The sequence below is a fragment of the Protopterus annectens genome, chromosome 10.part0 (genome assembly GCF_019279795.1).
Source record: "Protopterus annectens isolate FY-2018-M chromosome 10.part0, PAN1.0, whole genome shotgun sequence".
NCBI lineage: Eukaryota > Metazoa > Chordata > Ceratodontiformes > Protopteridae > Protopterus > Protopterus annectens.
Genome location: NC_056744.1, coordinates 1,762,793,081 through 1,762,811,645, shown reverse-complemented (window position 1 = coordinate 1,762,811,645; position 18,565 = coordinate 1,762,793,081). Strand labels below are relative to the sequence as shown.

The 18,565-nt window shown below is 39.3% G+C and overlaps 1 protein-coding gene across 3 annotated transcripts in view; it reads left to right on the top strand.

The window, feature by feature from the left end:
• LOC122813996 (clathrin heavy chain 1-like) overlaps positions 1-18,565 on the top strand; it is a 139,110-nt gene that overhangs the window by 12,799 nt on the left and 107,746 nt on the right. Inside the window, exon 2 of one of the 3 annotated variants that reach the window (XM_044086574.1) lies at positions 17,158-17,253. The exons of the other annotated variants lie outside the window; for them this stretch is intronic. The gene's annotated coding sequence lies outside the window, so the exon portion shown is untranslated. The remainder of the gene's footprint in view (positions 1-17,157; positions 17,254-18,565) is intronic. 3 annotated transcript variants of the gene reach the window in all.

The window sequence follows — 18,565 nt, the reverse complement described above, 5'->3', positions numbered from 1 at the left end:
GATGCATCAGTAGTTTGTGTTACATTTATATGTGTGTGTGTGTGTGTGTGTGTGTGTGTGTGTGTGTGTGTGTATGTGTGTGTGTGTGTGTGTGTGTGTGTGTGTGTGTGTGTGTGTGTGTGTGTGTGTGTGTGTGTGCGTGTGCGTATGTGTGTGTTGATGATTTCAGATATAAAGACACCCATGCACAACTTTATTACTGTCATTAATGCTGTAGTCTAAATATGTCAGGGGTCAAGCAGAAATACAGTGACCCTAGAAATCCTTTCCCTGGAGAAATATATAGGAGTTTTATTTTTGATGCAAGATAAATCAGCATGTGATCTTTAACTGTAGTTTGATAAAATATCATAGACACTAGTTTTAGTCCCTTGCACACACACTACAGTATTTCAGTGTTGAACATGTCCATTCAAAATGGGCAGAGATAACGATTTTAACTGGAAGAAGGTCACATAAATATCCACACAAAAGCTGTAATGATTAATTTTTCACACACATACACACACACACACACACACACACACACACACACACACACACACACACACACACACACACACACACTAAAAAGTCACAGTAATATCATTTCAAATTGCTGTCAGGTATACATTTAGTGTATTTCTCCCTTCACTCACATACATACACACTTTTCACAAAAAAACAAACAAAAAAAACCCACACTGAGTAACCTACCTTCAATTCTATTATTAATACCACTTTCCTGCAAAAAACAATCCAACTCTTTAAGCAAATTTTGTAGAATTTAAGCATTAATACATTTCATTCTAAACGTTCATAAGAAGAGGATTTCTAAGTAGCTTCTGCACAATGATACTAATCACTTAATTACTAAATCAGTACTTTTAGGTTGTACTTCTCCCAATAACCTTTCAGAAAAAAAGCAAGTCCACTCAGTCCACACAGCATATCTGCATGCGTGCAATGCCTCTGACACTGTATCCCATGCTAGCACTGTAAACAAACTTAAAATAAATAAATGTAGACCCTTGTTGTAAAAAGGACTGTAAATTGATTGAAAGACAGAGCTCACACAATTAAGGTGGCAGGTGCTACTACAGAAAGTAAGAAAGTAGCCAGTGGAGTACCACAGAGTTCAGTACTGGGACATCTCCTTTTTGATGTATATACTTTATCGAACTCCATACTATAAACCCTGTTCTATGGCTAACAAAATTTGCTGATGACTACAAGCTGGGTGTCATCATCTGTTCTACCACTGATAGAGAAATACTGCAGCAATAACTAGTCCTTCTAAACCAATGGTGTTCAAAGAAAGGAGAACCAGTCCTTACAAACCAATGGTGCACAGAGAAAGGACTAACAACAAGAACCAGTCCTTACAAACACCAATGGTGTACAAAGAAAGGACTAACAACAAGAACCAGTCCTTACAAACACCAATGGTGTACAAAGAAAGGACTAACAACAAGAACCAGCCCTTACAAACACCAATGGTGTACAGAAAAAAGGCTCACAGCAAAAACTAGTCCTTATAAATAGAGAAAGGGCTCATGGAAAGAACTAGTCCTTATAAGCCAATGGTTCACAGAGAATGGGCTCATAACAAGAACTACCCCCTATAAACTCAAACTAGTCCTTATGAACCAGTGGTGTGTGCACAGAAAAGCTGAGACTAAATGCAAAAAAGTGAAACATTGTTTCCTTTGGAAAACACCTCTCATCTATAACTTACAGCCAATACCCCACTCCACACAGACATGGTTGTGAGGGATCTTGGTACTCGGGTTGACAATGCCCTCACTTTTGACCACCATATTGCAACAGCAGTTAGAAAAGCCATCTGTCTTCAGCAGTTGATTTCCAAAGGTATCTCATCTAGGCCAAAGGATATTACTGTCCTTCTGTACTATGCCCTATTCAGGCCAATTATTAAGTACAGTGCTCCTTTCTGCATGTACCTAGCCAGACATATTATGAAGCTAGAAAGGCCCCAAAGGTCCTTGATGAAAAAAAAAAAATGTTGACCTAAAAACCCTACGCTCTGTCTCTTGTAGACTTCTGCATGAAGATGTATGCTTATCGTCCCATGCCATCAAAGACCCTATCCTTTAAACGATGAACAACCAGACAAATACCCAAGCCAAGGATATGAGCCTTTACTGTTTGATTAATAAAAGACTTTGGAGAGAAAGGTATATTACTCAATGATTGCCTCATCTCTGGAAAAAAATACTCCAGATATTAAGGAGTATGACACCCTTCTCTTCTTCAAGACTAACCTTTTTATCCCCTCAAGCGCAGGACTGAGTCAGATGACCCATTTAACTGTACCCAGCTGACCTTTTCATTCCACAGCAGCAGGAACCAGAAATTCCCTGGTGAGGCAAGAGCCTTATGGCCCATTTGCTACTAAGAAATCCTCATTATGGTAGATATTATTTTGTGATATTTGTTACATATGCTGGATGATATGGTGTACCAGTCGATACCTTAGTAGTATGTTAAGGTATGAAACCATTGTAAGACAGGATTGCATACATGTGTTTCTTTTTTTAAGTTGACAGTAAGATGTAAATAAATAAATAAACATTTATAAAAAAAAAATCACATTTCAGTGGTTGGACATTAAGTCTGGAAGTTGTGAGAAGGCCCTTTTCAGTAGCTTTTCTGAATGGGGAATCAGGAAGAGGATTATTCCTAAAACACAAGATGCATCAGAGAAACCTAGAACAAGCCGCATGAGATAAATCTTAGGGAAGAGTAAAGCCTGCTGCAGAATATTACATCTCCCCAAGCACATACAGCATATGGGATTCTTTGTCAAATTTAAAAAATTTAAAATTAAATTTAAGGATAAAAGAACATGTTAGGACATAAAAAATAATAAAATCATAAGTCCCGTAGCAGGTCACTTTAATACAGTACATTCAGGAAATAGAAATAGCTTAAAAGTTACAGTTTTGGAACATGTTTCTTTGCATTTTGCTAGTGATGATCTGCTTAAACATTCATTAAGAAAAAAGGAATCAATTTTTATTATTAAATATAATACTATGCAGCCTTACGGGCTAAATAAAGAATGTAACTGGCAGAGTTTTATTTGAATTTTGTTTTAGCTTTAAGAAATTTTTATTCTGCCTAATTGGTATAATTAATTCATTGAAATTGATTGTGTTATAAATAGGAAATACTGTGAGTTTGCATTTTATTCTGTAAAGGCTGTTATGGCCGAGGCGCTAGGAGATTTTATGGTGGAATTTACTGCTTTCTACTTCGCTGTGGAATAAACAGACTTTTATTTATTGAAAAGAAGAAGATGTCATTGGTTTGTTGGAACGTGGTTTATGATATTCACCTTCTAAAAGTGTGGTTTAAACTCCAGGTATGACCAGTGACTCATTTTCTTCTTTGCCCCGTATTTTTCGTGAAATGGGGATGGAATTTACTCAGAGAAATTGACTTACCAGTTTACATTCTGAGCCTAAGACTATAGTAATTAATGGCAATGAAACAACGATTCAACAAAATAATGGTATTCCCAAACAGCGACTGAATACGCAAATAAATGACCTTAAGAAATGGGAAGAATCCAGGTTTCATAGGTTCATAGGTAGGTACTAGGTTATTGGCCCTAGGGCCTATACAAGCCTAGCCAAAAATGTACCCTGGGTTTCGCCACCCAAGAAAATTATTTTCCTGTGCCCCTGTCAAGCAGAACCACAGAAGTGATCCCCGGGGTGAATTTCCTATTACCCATCCAATCATCAAGATTTTTCTTGAGGAGTGTTAATGGGGAGCTCTGTTTGACATAGATAGGTAGTCTGTTCCAGAGTATGGGAAGTCTCTGGGACAGGAATCTATCCCTCCAGCATGTTCTGTTTATTGCGGTGACAAGGTTTAGGTCCCTATAGCGTGTAGCTCTGAGGGATTGGGATTTCTTTAAGTGGAGCATGTCCAACAGCTCGGGGATTGACATAGCTTTGTATGTTAGGCAGAGATCGCCTCTGAGTAGGCAGTATGTGACGGAGTAAAGCTGGAGTTTTTTGAGACTGTCTGCGTAAGGCATCTGTTTGAGGCCAGTATTCCTCTTTGTGAGGTATTTTTGCGGCCTTTCCAGTTGTAGCTGTCTTGTGAGGTACATACCAAAAGGGGCGTTGTACTCTATAATGGGTCTAATGAGTGATGAGTAGAGGGAAACAATGACCTCTTTTTTTCTGGATAAGAAACCTTTTGTGATGAGGTGTGCCACATAGAAGGATTTCCTGACCACTTTGGCGATGTGATTATTTATTTTTATTTTTTTATTTTACATTTGTTAACCGGGATAGTCCGACTGGATATATGTCCATTTTCAGCGGAGGCCCGGGGAGAAAAGCTCCAACAAAAACAGCAACATAAACATAAACAAAAGACAAAAACAATGTACAAAAGTATTGGGTTGCTTGAAGAAGTGACGAAAAACATTTTAGAACATGGAGTCAGAAGTTGACATTACTAATATTGTCATAGGAACCACAAGCTAACATCGTTAGTAAGTGAGAGTGAAATGTATTAGTTAGAAGGAGAGAATTATGGCTAATACATTGTGTAGAGTGAGGATTAGCCAGGCTTGGTACAGTAGCAGGACCTTTTTGACCCCAGGTGTAGTTTGAGCTTGGCTTTGAAGTGATTTAGGGAAGAAATTGAGGTAATCTCAGGGGGTAAAAGGTTCCAGGTTCTACCTAGGGAGTTGGACAGGAGAGAGTCACCGGCTAGGTTATTAGTTTTGTAAGTCTGGATGAGGACTTTGTTGGAAGAACGTAGTGGTCGTGGATTGTTATACAGGGTGACTAGGTGTTTGAGTGAAGGGGTGTTTTCAGGGGTGTATATGATTTTGTGGGCTATGATCAGTTGGTTGTATAGCACTAGACTAGGAAGTTCGAGCCAACCGAGCTGAGTTAGACTGATGCAGTGATGTGTTCTAAAAGGGAGCCCAGTGGCAAATCTGGCAATGTGATTGTAACAGGTAGTAAGTTTATTTAGATTGGACTTATTGTTATTTAGAAGAAGAGGGGATGCGTACAGGAGAGTAGAGAGAAGATGAGAACGGGCAATGGCTACCTTGGCTACGGGAGTTAGAATCAAAGGAGAGACTACTGTTCACCTGTGTCCCAAGGTCTCTTATCACACTTTCGGTGTTAAGTAGACTACCGCCTATGGGGTAGTTCATGGGTACAGAATTTTTACCAAAGGGGATGACAATGCACTTTTTGGCATTGAGCTTGAGACCATGTCCTTGACACCAGGCATCTGTTTCGTACAACAACTAATCCTTTTGCTACGATAGGTAAGAAAACAGAATTGTCTTCTTACCCTGCAGCACAGGAACTATGTTCCCAATTGGAGAAGTTGTTATTTAAGGAAACAGACACTTTTTATAATTTAAATAGCTTACAAAGATATCAGGAACTGCAGATAACACCTAGGGGACTCAGAGCCATTAAAAGTCCCTCTGCCTCGTTTGAATTATCAGAGGAACAAGAACAGGGGTTCCATGATAGATGGATTGCTGCAGCACATCGATGCAGTATGGAATGGGTTTCCATACTGATAGACAGAGATAATTTTAAAAGAAATAAAATACTGGAAGAAACCAAAAAAATGTGTGAAGAGGTGATTAAGACAACATCTAACTCAGCATTGGAAGCCTTTTTGTTCAGTATTAATGATCGTCTCACCACTTATGAGAGAGAACTGATACACAGAAAGAAAAATAAACTTCAAAGAGATCTGAGGGATTATGAGCGGAAGAAAGCGTTCATTCTGTCATCCAATCAGCAATCTAAACGGCGCAGTGCCAGTTTTCAAAACCAGGAAACATATGGCCAACGGAAGAACTGCAGTTTTTACTCAGCAGAAAGTGGGGCGTCCTCTGTGGAAGAAGAGGAGTGTATGGACCAGGAATATCCAGCATTACTCAGACCCAGTAATGCGGAATCTTTCCAAAAAATTTTTCGTGGACCAGGTGCCACAGGACATGGTACAAGGAAACAAATGTGGCAGGGACATGGTAACTACAGAGACCAGGGCCAGGGCCCATATAAGCAGAGCAAATGGACAAACTAAACAGGTAGTACATGATGTAGTGGACTCTTATGTAGTAAATTTATCTGATTATGTGTTTGATGAAGATGAAATGTCAGTCTTGCAAAGGGGCTTAAAATTTATTCCTACTGTTTTTCCAAGATTGTATGAAGTTAAAGGAGAAGTATTTAAATTAATTCGTAAAATGCATTTGAAAGAATATTTTTATAATTCTGTTCCACATAATATGAGTATGTTAAATGAAGACACAGATTCATCAAGTGAATGTAGCTTTTATTCCTGTGATTCCGATGTTGAAAGCAATGCATATACATTGTTGGATACGACTAAAATATCTATTAAAAGCACTTTCATGCCACCTTTTAAAAATGTTAATATACAGCGATTTAACAATGCTATTAATTTAGTAATAGAAAAAGAAATGAATGAATTTAATAGAGCGAACAAGAATTTTAATTTAACAAAGTGGAATGGTATAAATTAAAACAACTAAGCACTAATGATAATATTGCATTTAAACCCTCAGATAAAGGGGGTAAGCTGGTTGTTATGAATTCTTTAACTTATTATGGTATGTGCATGCAACATTTGAGCAATGAACACATTTATAATAAAGTAGACATGACAATTTTAAGTCAGGCTCAAAAAGAATATCGGATGCTGTTGGATAAGGGAGTGAGGTTACATTATTTTACAGCATCAGATGTAACAAAAAAGCTTGTGAACAAGGAGGGGTCTGTAGCTAGATTTTTTTGTGTGCCTAAAATTCATAAGGATTTGCAGCACCCTCCAGGACGCCCGATAGTGTCAGCTATTGGATATTTTACTCATAATTTGGGCTGTCTTTTACATGAAGTACTGTTGAAAGAAGTACTAAAGCTCCCATCTTATATTAAAGATTCCTTTGATTTTTTGAAGAGGGTGGGAGGAACAGAGTGGAAGGAAAATATGTACTTTGTAGTAGTAGATGTAACTAGTCTATATACTAATATACAACATCGGTATGGACTAGAAGCTATATAGTATTTCTTGGGAGACAATCCCAGAACTCAGAACATTAAAGAGCTAGTACATTTCTGTTTGAATAACAACATATTTGAATTTGAGGGGAACCTTTATAGACCAAAACAAGGTACAGCTATGGGGGAAGCTTTTGCCCCTATGTATGCAAATTTGTTTATGGGGTTAATGGAGGGTACTCATATTTATAGAAATGCATTTTAATCAGAGATATGTTAGACACTATTTTAGATTTATAGATGATCTCATATTTGTGTGTCATGGTGGTAGAGATGAGATGCTTGAGTTTTTGAATTTTTTGAACAACAGATTTGGAATTAAATATGATGAAGCACAAATATGTCTGAAGGTTAATTTTCTAGATATTACCATAGAAGGAGTCATTAATGAGAAAATTAAAACTAAGATTCATAGAAAATTTAATCAGTTGAATTTAATGTTACAAGCTACTAGTTGCCATCCACCACACACTTTGGCATCTATTCCTTATAGGGAACTGCTTAGAATTAAGAGGTTATGTAGTGACATAAACGACTCACAAATAGAAGCTGAGAGAGCTATAAAAATGTTTTTGGATAGAGGATATGAAGAGCAATTGGTTTTGGAAAGTTATGCTAAAATTTATGAGAAGCATGACGTTAGTAAGAAAAGAAGTCACATGGGTAACACAGGAAATGGAAAAATGACGTCAGATGACAATTCTTTATTTTTTGTTAACAAATATACTGTTTTTTCAAACAGACTCAATAGCTTATTAAAAGAATACTGGAAACTTATAAAAAGGCAAGTTCCCTCTTTGTCACAAGTAAAATTTAGAACATCTTATCAGAGGGGACATAATTTCCAAGATTTTTTAGTACATAGCAAATATAGTAAACCAAAAGTGCGAATTAATAGAAATGTAAAAAAATTGGGCACAAACCCTTGTGGCAAGTGTTCCATTTGTCAGTATATAGTATCTACATTTGACAGAATAAATGGCAACAATTTGAAACACAGGACTGTTTTCCTGTATGACAAAGGGAATAGTTTATGCAATTAAATGCATCTATATCGGAGAAAATAAAAAAGAATTTTAAGTGAAAGGATAAAAGAACATGTTAGGGACATAAAAAAATAACAAAATCATAAGTCCCGTAGCAGATCACTTTAATTCAGTACATTCAGGAAACAGAAATAGTTTAAAAGTTACAGTTTTGGAACATGTTTCTTTGCATTTTGCTAGTGACGATCTACTTAAACATTCATTAAGAAAAAAGGAATCAATTTTTATTATTAAATATAATACTATGCAGCCTTACAGGCTAAATAAAGAATGTAACTGGCAGAGTTTTATTTGAATTTTGTTTTAGCTTTAAGAAATTTTTATTCTGCCTAATTGGTATAATTAATTAATTGAAATTGATTGTGTTAAAAATAGGAAATACTGTGAGTTTGCATTTTACTCTGTAAAGGCTGTTACGGCCGAGGCGCTAGGAGATTTTATGGTGGAATTTACTGCTTTCTACTTTGCTGTGGAATAAACAGACTTTTATTTATTGAAAAGAAGAAGGTGTCATTGGTTTGTTGGAACGTGGTTTGTGATGCTTCCCGAACCTGTCCAAAGCCCTGGACTCTCTATTAGGGGAAAGGACAGTGGAACTTTGCTCACCAAGTTCCTTCTTCATGGCTGCCACTATGGCCATGGCATCTACAGGCACTCCCTTACTTCAGTGTTCCCTTCCTGTCAGGGGTGCCAGAATTTGGTATGGTCTCTTGGGGATGGAGTCAACCACATCAGGTTCCTTCCATGCCCACTGAGAGATCAAATCAATGAGCTCATCAGCGGGCAGAGTTACCCAGGAGGTAGGCAGGCCAGATCCAAACACCTCCAGAAACAATGATTTCTCTGTGGAAAGATTTTGGTAGGACTAACCATCCCATTGCTTGAGGATCTCCAGAATGTCTCCAAATGAGACATGTTTGGGTGGTGATCTGGGAGATCCTCCCTTCATCGAAATCTGTGTCTTCTGTGATATGATTCCTGAGGGGAATCTAAGTGCCTACTTTTGCACTTTCTGTTCCTGGGTAATTCCTTGGTGGGATGTTCACGGGAAGTGTCAGAAGAGAGAGTAATGCCTGCTGGGTGGGTAGTTTGGAGGATTTGGACTGGCTGTTTCTGTGGAGTTGAATATCAAGGCTCTTGGTACAAAAACACACAGGACACAGAAGGTAGATCTGAGGGGGGAGAGACCCTCTGTACTGCCGAAGCAGAGAACACTCTCTTCGCTACCTTGAAGGCAGACCATCCTGGGCAGAAGGAAGCTGATGGAACCTAGAAGCCATGCTTCTGTATTACCTGCTACATCTGCCCTGAGGGCAAGCCACCCAAGGCAGAGGCCGGAGCTGAGCTGTCCAAGACCAAGGCCCCAAAGGGCAGAGAAAACTCTGAAAACTTCGGAGTTGACTCCCAACACCTCGGATCTGACTGGGAAGCTACAACTCTGATAGCCACTCAGTTCAGAACTCGTTGAAGGCAGTGCGCTCAGAGAAACCTTTGCATCCCAGAACACCAGTACTCTCAGATCTGAACCACACGGTCTTGGCAAACTTGGATCCAAGGACTCCGAAAAGAAGTGTCAGACTGGAGAAGGAGCTGTGACTGTAGAGGTAGATCTAGCTAAGGCTTCCTGATTTGAAGGGGTCAGAGCTGGGAGAATCCCCATCTGTATTTCCGCTCAGAGGAACTTTCTCATCATTCTATCCACATCGGTATCCGAGAAGCGTCTGTAAGAACAAGATGAAGCAATGGATGGTGACTTGGACCGTCGTTTCTCGAGGAAGGGAGACAGCAATCTTGAAGAAACTGGGTCAGTTATTGGGAAATATTGGACATGAGGAAGAACCTTCAGAGCAAGAATGCCCTGATTTGAAAATGTTCTAGGAGATGTAGAGGACATCTTGGAGCCAGACGGCTTCCAATCCATTGTGGATTTTTTGAAAGGAGTGGAAGAACCCGACTTCTTTAGGAACTTTTTAGAAGCGTCCTTGGAAGATGCTTTGGAGGGCTGAGCCTCAGATATGGCTTCTGAAAAAGAAGCTGGAGTTAATCCTTTTAAGGTTAACTTGTTTCTTCTATCCTTTACAGCATGCGAATTGAAACTTTTACATGTCTCACAGTCAAAATTAAGATGGTCAGGGCCCAAGCAGAATGCACAAAAGTCATGGGCATCAGAATAAGACAGCTTATGGCCGCATTCTTTACACTTTTGAAATCCTTTCTCAGACATTTTTCTAAACTAATAGATGTAAATATGGCTAAAAGTACTTTTTTTATTATTTTTCTTTAGTATAAGGAGGAAAAAGGAGAAAAAGGGAAAATAAGTACCGACAATGGTACTAAGGAATACACAAATGAGTAAAGGTGAGAGTTAGAAAAGTAGAAAAATTTACAGTTTAAGAAAAAGAATACCAACAATGGTGCACAAGAATACACAAATATATATAGGGTCTATATTATATTCTTGAAAGCCGACAATGTGGAATCCGACATTGTCGACACAAGAATAGCGAATGTGCAGAACATCGAATGGGTAAACCGAAATCTCTGTAAGGGGAGATTTCCATTTACTTCAATGTAGTGTGGTCTCAGAGTTGGTATATTTAAGTAGCGTGAGGTGTGGGGTGTGCAGGGGAGCTTGTCCCCCTTCCTACACCCTTTAGATTTTCTTTTTTTTTTATTTATTTTTATGAACATTCGAAATGTTAATAGTTTGATCAATAAAGGTCGACCTTTAGTGATTCGAACTATTAAACTTTCGATGTTCTAATATAAACCTATATATATAGAGAGAGAGAGAAAGAGAGAGAGAGAGATTTAGGAAAAAATATGCTGGAGAGCAAAGCTGACTGCATTTAAATGTGAAAGCGTGAAAGTGGCAAACAGGATCTGAGGCACATTAGGGGTTGGTGTATTATTATGGGTAGGGAGGAGCTCGACAGTTTCAGTTGGCTATGAGCTATAGTATTGGCTGACTCCAGTCTGAAGATTGGATCTGAACCCAATGGTTAAGGAATGAATGAAAATTAACATCAGATTTATTATTAAACCCTAAGAAGACCAAATTTATTTTGCTCACAACTACACAATACTCTAACAACAAACCCTTCTTCACCATTACTTTTTCTGACCAAACCAAAACAGAACTGAATTTGTAACTTATACCAAGTTTCTGGGTGTCATTATGGATGATGCTATGAAATTTGACCACCACATAAAGCAAGCTATTAACAAACACACGAAAAACGTAGCATCCTATATCGAGCTAAACCTTACCTGACCAACCAGATTTGAAAACCATTACCTTTTTTCTACTGTTACCCATCCTCCTATACGCTGTGTCTCTATTTGTCAACCTACAAGCTGCCTAAATAACATGCTAGAAAAATGCTACAATAAAATAGCTAAATATGCAGCTGATGATATGCCTTATAGATACCATCAATGCATGGAACTAAACAAGATAAACTGGTGAGAATTGCCTTGCTATCTAATATTCACAAAACTATAATCTATTCACAGTCCAATTTTCCAGCCTGAAAAATGTCAAAAACTATAAAACATTATTCATCTTTACTCCCTCTATAGGACTCTCTACTCTGCTGACAAATTCATACTGTGCCCAATTAGTGGGGATTAGGCCAGGGAATCAACTCAGAATTGGACAAAAACAGGTAACAACAGAAAGTGCTGAAAAGCAAAAAAAAAAAAAGCAGTATAAAGAGCATGACCAGAAGAAATGAAAAGAATAGAAAAGAAAATTGGAAAGCATGTATTTATAGGAGGCAAGTATAAAGAACTCCTGCAGCAACCAAATCATCATCATCATCAGCCCCTTTTCCCTATTTTCTACATGGGGTCGGGGTATCGTGTTAACTGTCGCCAACTCTCTCAATTCAGTGCCACACTCCTGCCTTCTTCAACACTCATACCTGACTGTCGCAGATCTTCTTTCACACAATCCATCCACCTCTTTGCTGGACATCCTCACTTCCTCCTACCTTCTTCCTGTCTGTCCACAATCTTCCTCACCAGATTGTCTTCTGCTTTTCTGCACGTGTCCTAACCACCGTAATCTGTTCTCTTTGATCTTTTATGCAATTGGAGCTACTTTGGCATCTGCTCTTATGTCCTCATTTCTTTGTCTGTCCCACAGTGTGCATCCTACCACCTTTCTCAGGCACTTCATTTCCATCACCTGTAGCTTCTTCAACTGCTCTGCCTCTACTGCCCAGGTTTCTGTACCATACAGTAGTACTGGTCATACCACTATCTTGTGGTGTTACTTTTCAGCTTCTTTGGCATTCTTCTGTCATAGACTACACCTGATACTCTGTGCCAGTTGGCTGCATCCCCTCTGATTCTAGCTTTCACCTCTTCATTCAGACTACCCTTCTCCTCAACCACCCCTCCCAGATACTTGAAGCTGTTTACCTGTTCCACTATCTTCCCTTCTATCTCTATTCTCAGCTTCTTCTGATTTCCCCAGTTTGCTGCCATTACCACAGTCTTATCTGTGCTTAGTTTCATCCCATGTGCCTTCAGAATTTCATTCCATTCTTCTATCCTTTGCTGAAGTTCTAGCTCAGAGTCTACCTGTACTGCCACATCGTCTGCATACAGCAGCTTTGTTGATCTGTCCCCTCCAACCTGTGTGCAAATGTAGTCCATCACCAGTATGAACAGTAGTGGGCTCAGAGCTGAACCCTGATGTACACCCACTCCCACTTGGAATCCCTCTGTGAGGCCAAACACTGTTTGTACTTGAGTCACTGGGTCCTTGTACATAGCCTGCACTAATTCTACCAATGTTTCCGGGCTTCAAACCACTGCAGTACTGCTCAGATTAGCTTTCTTGGGACCTTGTCATATGCTTTCTCCAAGTCTAGGAATGCCCTGTTGGACTATCTCCTCATCTCTAGCTTCTTCTCAAGTATCTGTATCAGTGCAACCATTGGGTCAATTGTGCTGCATCCTGATCTAAATCCAAACTGCTCATCTCCCATTTTACATTCTACTACTCTGCGTATCCGTTTATCAATCACCCTCTCCAGGACTTTCATGCAATGTGGTAGGAGTTTGATCCCTCTGTACTGTCCAGTCGTGGATGTCCCCTTTGTTCTTGTATACTGGCATGAGTATGCTTATTCTCCTGTCATCTGGGATACTCCTTTCTCTCTGCACTGCTATTAGTACCCTTAGGAGCCATTATCTCCCCTATCTCACCCAGCATCTTTATCATATCTGCTGTGACCTCATCTGAGCCTGCTGCTTTCCCTGACTTCATCTTCCTTAGTGCTGTTCTTACTTCTTCTAAGGTGGGCCCCTCTTCTTCTCTCATTGTAGGCTGTTTCTGGGGCAGTACAGCTTCTGTGGTGTTTTCTTCATTCAGAAGCTGCTGGAAATACTCCTTCCATCTGCCTTTGATGTCCTGTGGACTGGTGAGCAGGTTGTTGCCGAGATCCCTTATGAAGGGTGTCGGACTATCTTCTTTATCTTTCTGTCTTTGCCTTGCAACCTGATATAGTTTCTTTGTGCCCCTTACTGAGTCACTTTCCAGAAGTTGGGGCAGTGCCTCCAATGCCCTATTCTTTGCCATTGCAACTTCTTTCTTAGCTTCTTTCTTAGCCAACCAGTAGTCCTTACTAGCCTGGTCAGTCTTTTCTATCTCCCATTTCTTCCTGCACTCCTTCTTTATATTGATGACTTCCTGGACTTCTGCATTCCACCACCAGCTTTCCTTATGCACCTTATTTCCATACCTGACTCGGCCACATATCTTTTTCTTGGGGTGCTACAGTCCTGAGTAATTCCTTGAACTGCTTTCTCTCCAGTCAACTTCCAGGTCTTCAGCCTGGTCTCTGTTGACCTTAGAGCCTTTTATGACCACTGCTTACAGCTGATTGTGACAACTAATGGTTTATGCCGTGGGCCAACTGTTTCACTGGGGATGGCTTTGCAATCATGGATTCTACCCCAGTGCCTTTTCCTTACTAGGAGGAAGTCTACCTGAGTTGCATGTTGGCTACTCTTGTACGTGATCTTTTGACTGTCTCTCTTCCTGAACCATGTGTTGGCTACTGTCAAGCCATTTGCCAGACAGATGTCTAGAATGGATTATCCTTCTTTATTCCTCTTGCTCCACCTATGTGTACCCAGGCAGTCCTCATATCCTGTTCTGTCTGTCCCGATATGTGCATTTAAGTCACCCATTATCAACACCAATTCATGTTGTCCTGCTTTATCTAGTAGGTCCTGCAACTGCTGTCTGAATGCACTCTTTTCCTCACTATCACAACCCTGCTGTGAGGCATATGCTGAGATTATGAATACTGCCCTATCATTACACTTGAGTCTGATTGTCATGTCTGTCATTAATTCTGATGATATCCCTCACTGCCTCCTGAAGCCTCTCTCCCACCACAATTCCTACACCATTTCTAGCCTGTCCCCCACCTGAGTAGTAGATTTTGGATCCCAAGCCAAGTGACTTTGCTGCACTGCCCTTCCATCTTGTCTCTTGGATACATAGGATGTCCAGTCTCCTCCATATCATCATGTCATCCATTTCCAGACTGCGTCCTGTCAGTGAACCTACATTAAGTGACCAAATACTGCGTACAATTTAATGCAGTAATGGCTAAGGAAAGGTGAATGGCTAATAATGGCAGCTAAAGTTAGTGGACTGCATGCACACTGGTTCAGGAACTAAAGTGTTGCTGGCTGTGACACGCCTATGGCTGAGGGTCAGTATAGTAACAAATGATCAGGACTATGTTATATACGTTTTAGTAAGCATTTTCGTTTTTCTTTTTTTTTTTTTTTTGGTTCATCAACTTAAAGTTGACAGGCCATCACTGGGAGAAACAGGCCTGGCTTCCTCTTTAGGTAAAGGACTGCCAGATCAGAGAAGGGCTCTTTTTTTTTTCAAGCTGGAATTGAGGGGCACCAGATCAGGTAACAGTACCGGACATTAGATGAGCCACTACGGCTCTAGGTCTGTATAGTGAAAGGCACTGAAAACTGAGAAAATATTACAATATACCAGTAGATGAGAAGCAGTGGAGACAAAAATGACAACGAATTACTGAAAACGAAGTAGTAATGATTGCATGGGATTATCCAATATCCACAGTTAAGAAAGGAAAATCAAGAAAAACAGCTACTGTAGCAGAAGAAAAAGGACAAAGGCAGTAGTAACTACTGAAATAGTTGTAGCTAACGGCAACAGTGTCCTATGTACTGAGATATATAAAATCACAAATAAATATATAAATAAATAAAAGACATGCAAACAGAAGCTACAGCAATGTGGATACCCAGATCATTACAACAGTAAAAGAAGTAAATGAGCTAATAAAAATGGGGTGTTTAACCCATTCAAGCCTATAGTGTCTCTTTGTATACTTCCACTTAATACAAATTGATCCTTATAGTGTTGAAAGAGTTTTGGGAGCTGGTTTCCTTAACTAAACAACTTATTAATTATTAATAGGCAATATTAGCAATGGCAATGCTTAAATTAACAGAGTAACACTGAGACTGTTAGTCTAGAATGTCCTGGAGTGGAAATATCTCTAAGATAATAATAATAAACCCATTTGTTAACCAGGTAGGCCCACCAGACATACAGACCCTTTTCAGGAGTGACCTGGGAGCTATGTCTGGTTAAGTGACTTCCTCAAGGTCACACAGTAGGCAAATAAGGGCTGAGGGACTCAAACCCTGTATCACTAAATCTGCAGCTCACAGTCTTAAAACTCTGCATCAACTGCCAGACTGTTGTTAATCTGGAATGTTCTGCAATGGAAATATTAATCTCTGCCACGTTATTCATATTTTCATATCTGAATTAATAATTTTCAAAACTGAGAGAACTACATGCTATAGAGGGGCATTGTATGAAATGCCACAGTGGGAGCAGAACAATATACTGTCAGTATCCATTTATAGTGTACTATACTAGAGATTTTGCTATTTGTTTGCTAGTAATTATAACTATTTCCAAAACACAACTGTCTTGCAAACTATTTCATATCTTCAGATGAAACCTTAGATATTGGGAAGCTGGCTTAATGGTTAAGGTGTTTGTCTTACAAACACACAGTGCAGGGTTTGAGCCTCACAAGGGATAATTGGCTAGGCTTAAAATGGCTTGTAAGGGCAGGTAGCCTAGTACTAGTCTATAATGTTAAAGAAAAGAGGTATTTGTACTGTAAACTGCACATCTTGAGAGATATTCAGCAATGTTAATATTACTAACTGAAAATAGTTTTTATATTTCTGTGACTATCTCAAACCAACATTCTGAGAGGGGATTCTTACTAACAAATGTATTGTGGCTATACCTCTCAACCTCTCAGTGGAAGAAATCTGGGTAAAGCCTAAAATAATTTGGGGAACAAAGGCCTAAAAATAGGAACGATTTTTAAGTATTGCTTTCATAAACTTGGAAAGTTGCTAGAATAACATGATGCGTTGGTATGCATTTTCTGAAGGATATAAAGTCTGAAACTTAACTATATATCATTAGTTAATGACTTCGACCCTCTGCGATTTGCTAGAAAATCACAAATTTTATGCAGAACAGAGCAAAAATATGAGACAAAAATCTGGGCATTCTGCAAAAATCTAGACAGCTGAGAGGTACGGTTGTGGCATGGTAAGTCTAGGTTGTACAGTTTCTAAGATAAGAAAATTTGTTTGTAGTAAATGACATTCTGGATTGGTGTGCATTGTAATATATTTTAGTATCATACCTCTCAACTGTCCCTGATTTTGCCTTATATTTTTGTCCTTACCCTCATAACATTTTTGATTTTCTGGTAAATCACTGAGGATTACAAGTCTGTCAACAATGCAAGACGGGTTTCATGCTTCTTACTGTTTAGAAAATGCATGTTGATGCAAAAACTGTTCTGTTAACTTTCAAATGAAACACAGTACAGTAATATTTAAAGATGTAACTTATTTTGGGCCTTTGCCCCCCCCCCCCCAAACACACACAACTATTTTTTGTTTTTGTCCAGAATTATTCTGCAAAGAAATTGAGAGGCATACTGATGTAAAGACTGTGAATCTGTGAATACACTGACTATTATCACTGAAAAGACGATCTTCTACAGGTAACAATGCTGTTTGCACCTTCTTAATAGCTTTTATTGTTTAAAAATATTTACATTTGTTTGTTTTATGCTTTTTAACCTGATTTTTCAAAAAAAATGCTCTGGAATGTAAGGATGTGTGCAGGTTGCTAAAGGTGTGACATTCCACAGCCCAGACGTGCTAATAAGTTAAATATGCTACTAAAGCAGGTAACCACATATGGACCACAGGAAAAGGCAATTCTAGGTATAGTGGGGGGTGCTATGAAGAACATTCTTGGCAACATCAAAGATATTCCTGTAAAGCTATTAAAAAAAGACTAAACATTTGCAGAAATAAAAAAAAAAAAAAAAAAAAAAAAAGGAAGCCTTTTCTCTCCCTAAAGTGCCTGATGCCAGCAAAGGTGGGAGTGTCTCTATAGTTCTAAAAAAAAAAAAACTTCCACACTAGATGCCAATCTGGAACTCCCCCACGTCCAACTTAACATTAACAGGACCCCTTATGACATCATGACTAACTATAGGACCCCCTCTATGTCCCCCTCACTCTATAACTCCAGCCTAACTATTGGGGAGTCCTTACGCGTTAAACCAAACACCATTCTCCTAGGGGACTTTAACTACACCACTGGGAAACATAAACATCCTCTAGCATGTATGCCCAGAGATTTCCGGGCTTCATCAATACAAACTCTCTGGAATAGTTAGTTTGCGTCCCAACAATGGGTGATAAAATCCTGGACTTAGTCCTCACTGATAATGGAACAGCTCTGCTCTCTACTAATTGAAACTCCTTCCCTGGACAAATGAGACCACAACTTAGTCGCATTCATCTTACGGCTCAAGAAAGGAGATCTCTCTTCTAAAGCTGGCCAGTGAAGAAAAAGATAGGTTAGCTTATGATGTGGCATCATTCTGGAATTTTCACTAGGATTTCTTGTGGCTGCACCCTTAACCCTGCACCTGCTGGATAAGAGATGTGGCCTGCCCTTGCCTCTGACTACAGTGCAAACACTCCTTAGTAGGCAGTGTCTGCTATGTCCCTCCTACTAAAGACTACCATTAGGCCACGCAACAAACGCTGCTCATAGAGCAGGACTTAAATGAGCTCTCCTCCAAGATTAGGAGAGACAGAATTTGGCTGCTTATTCTCATACCTGCCCGACTGTTTCCTCCAGTGCCTGGGCCTGCTGAATAAACCTGGATCAGCTGGATATAGTCAGGGTTTTATCATTCTGTGCCATGGAGATGACAGTTACAGCTGTGTACAAACATCTACTCTGGCTCAGCAGTATACAAGAATGAAGTTCTGAATTTACCTAATTTGTTCTTG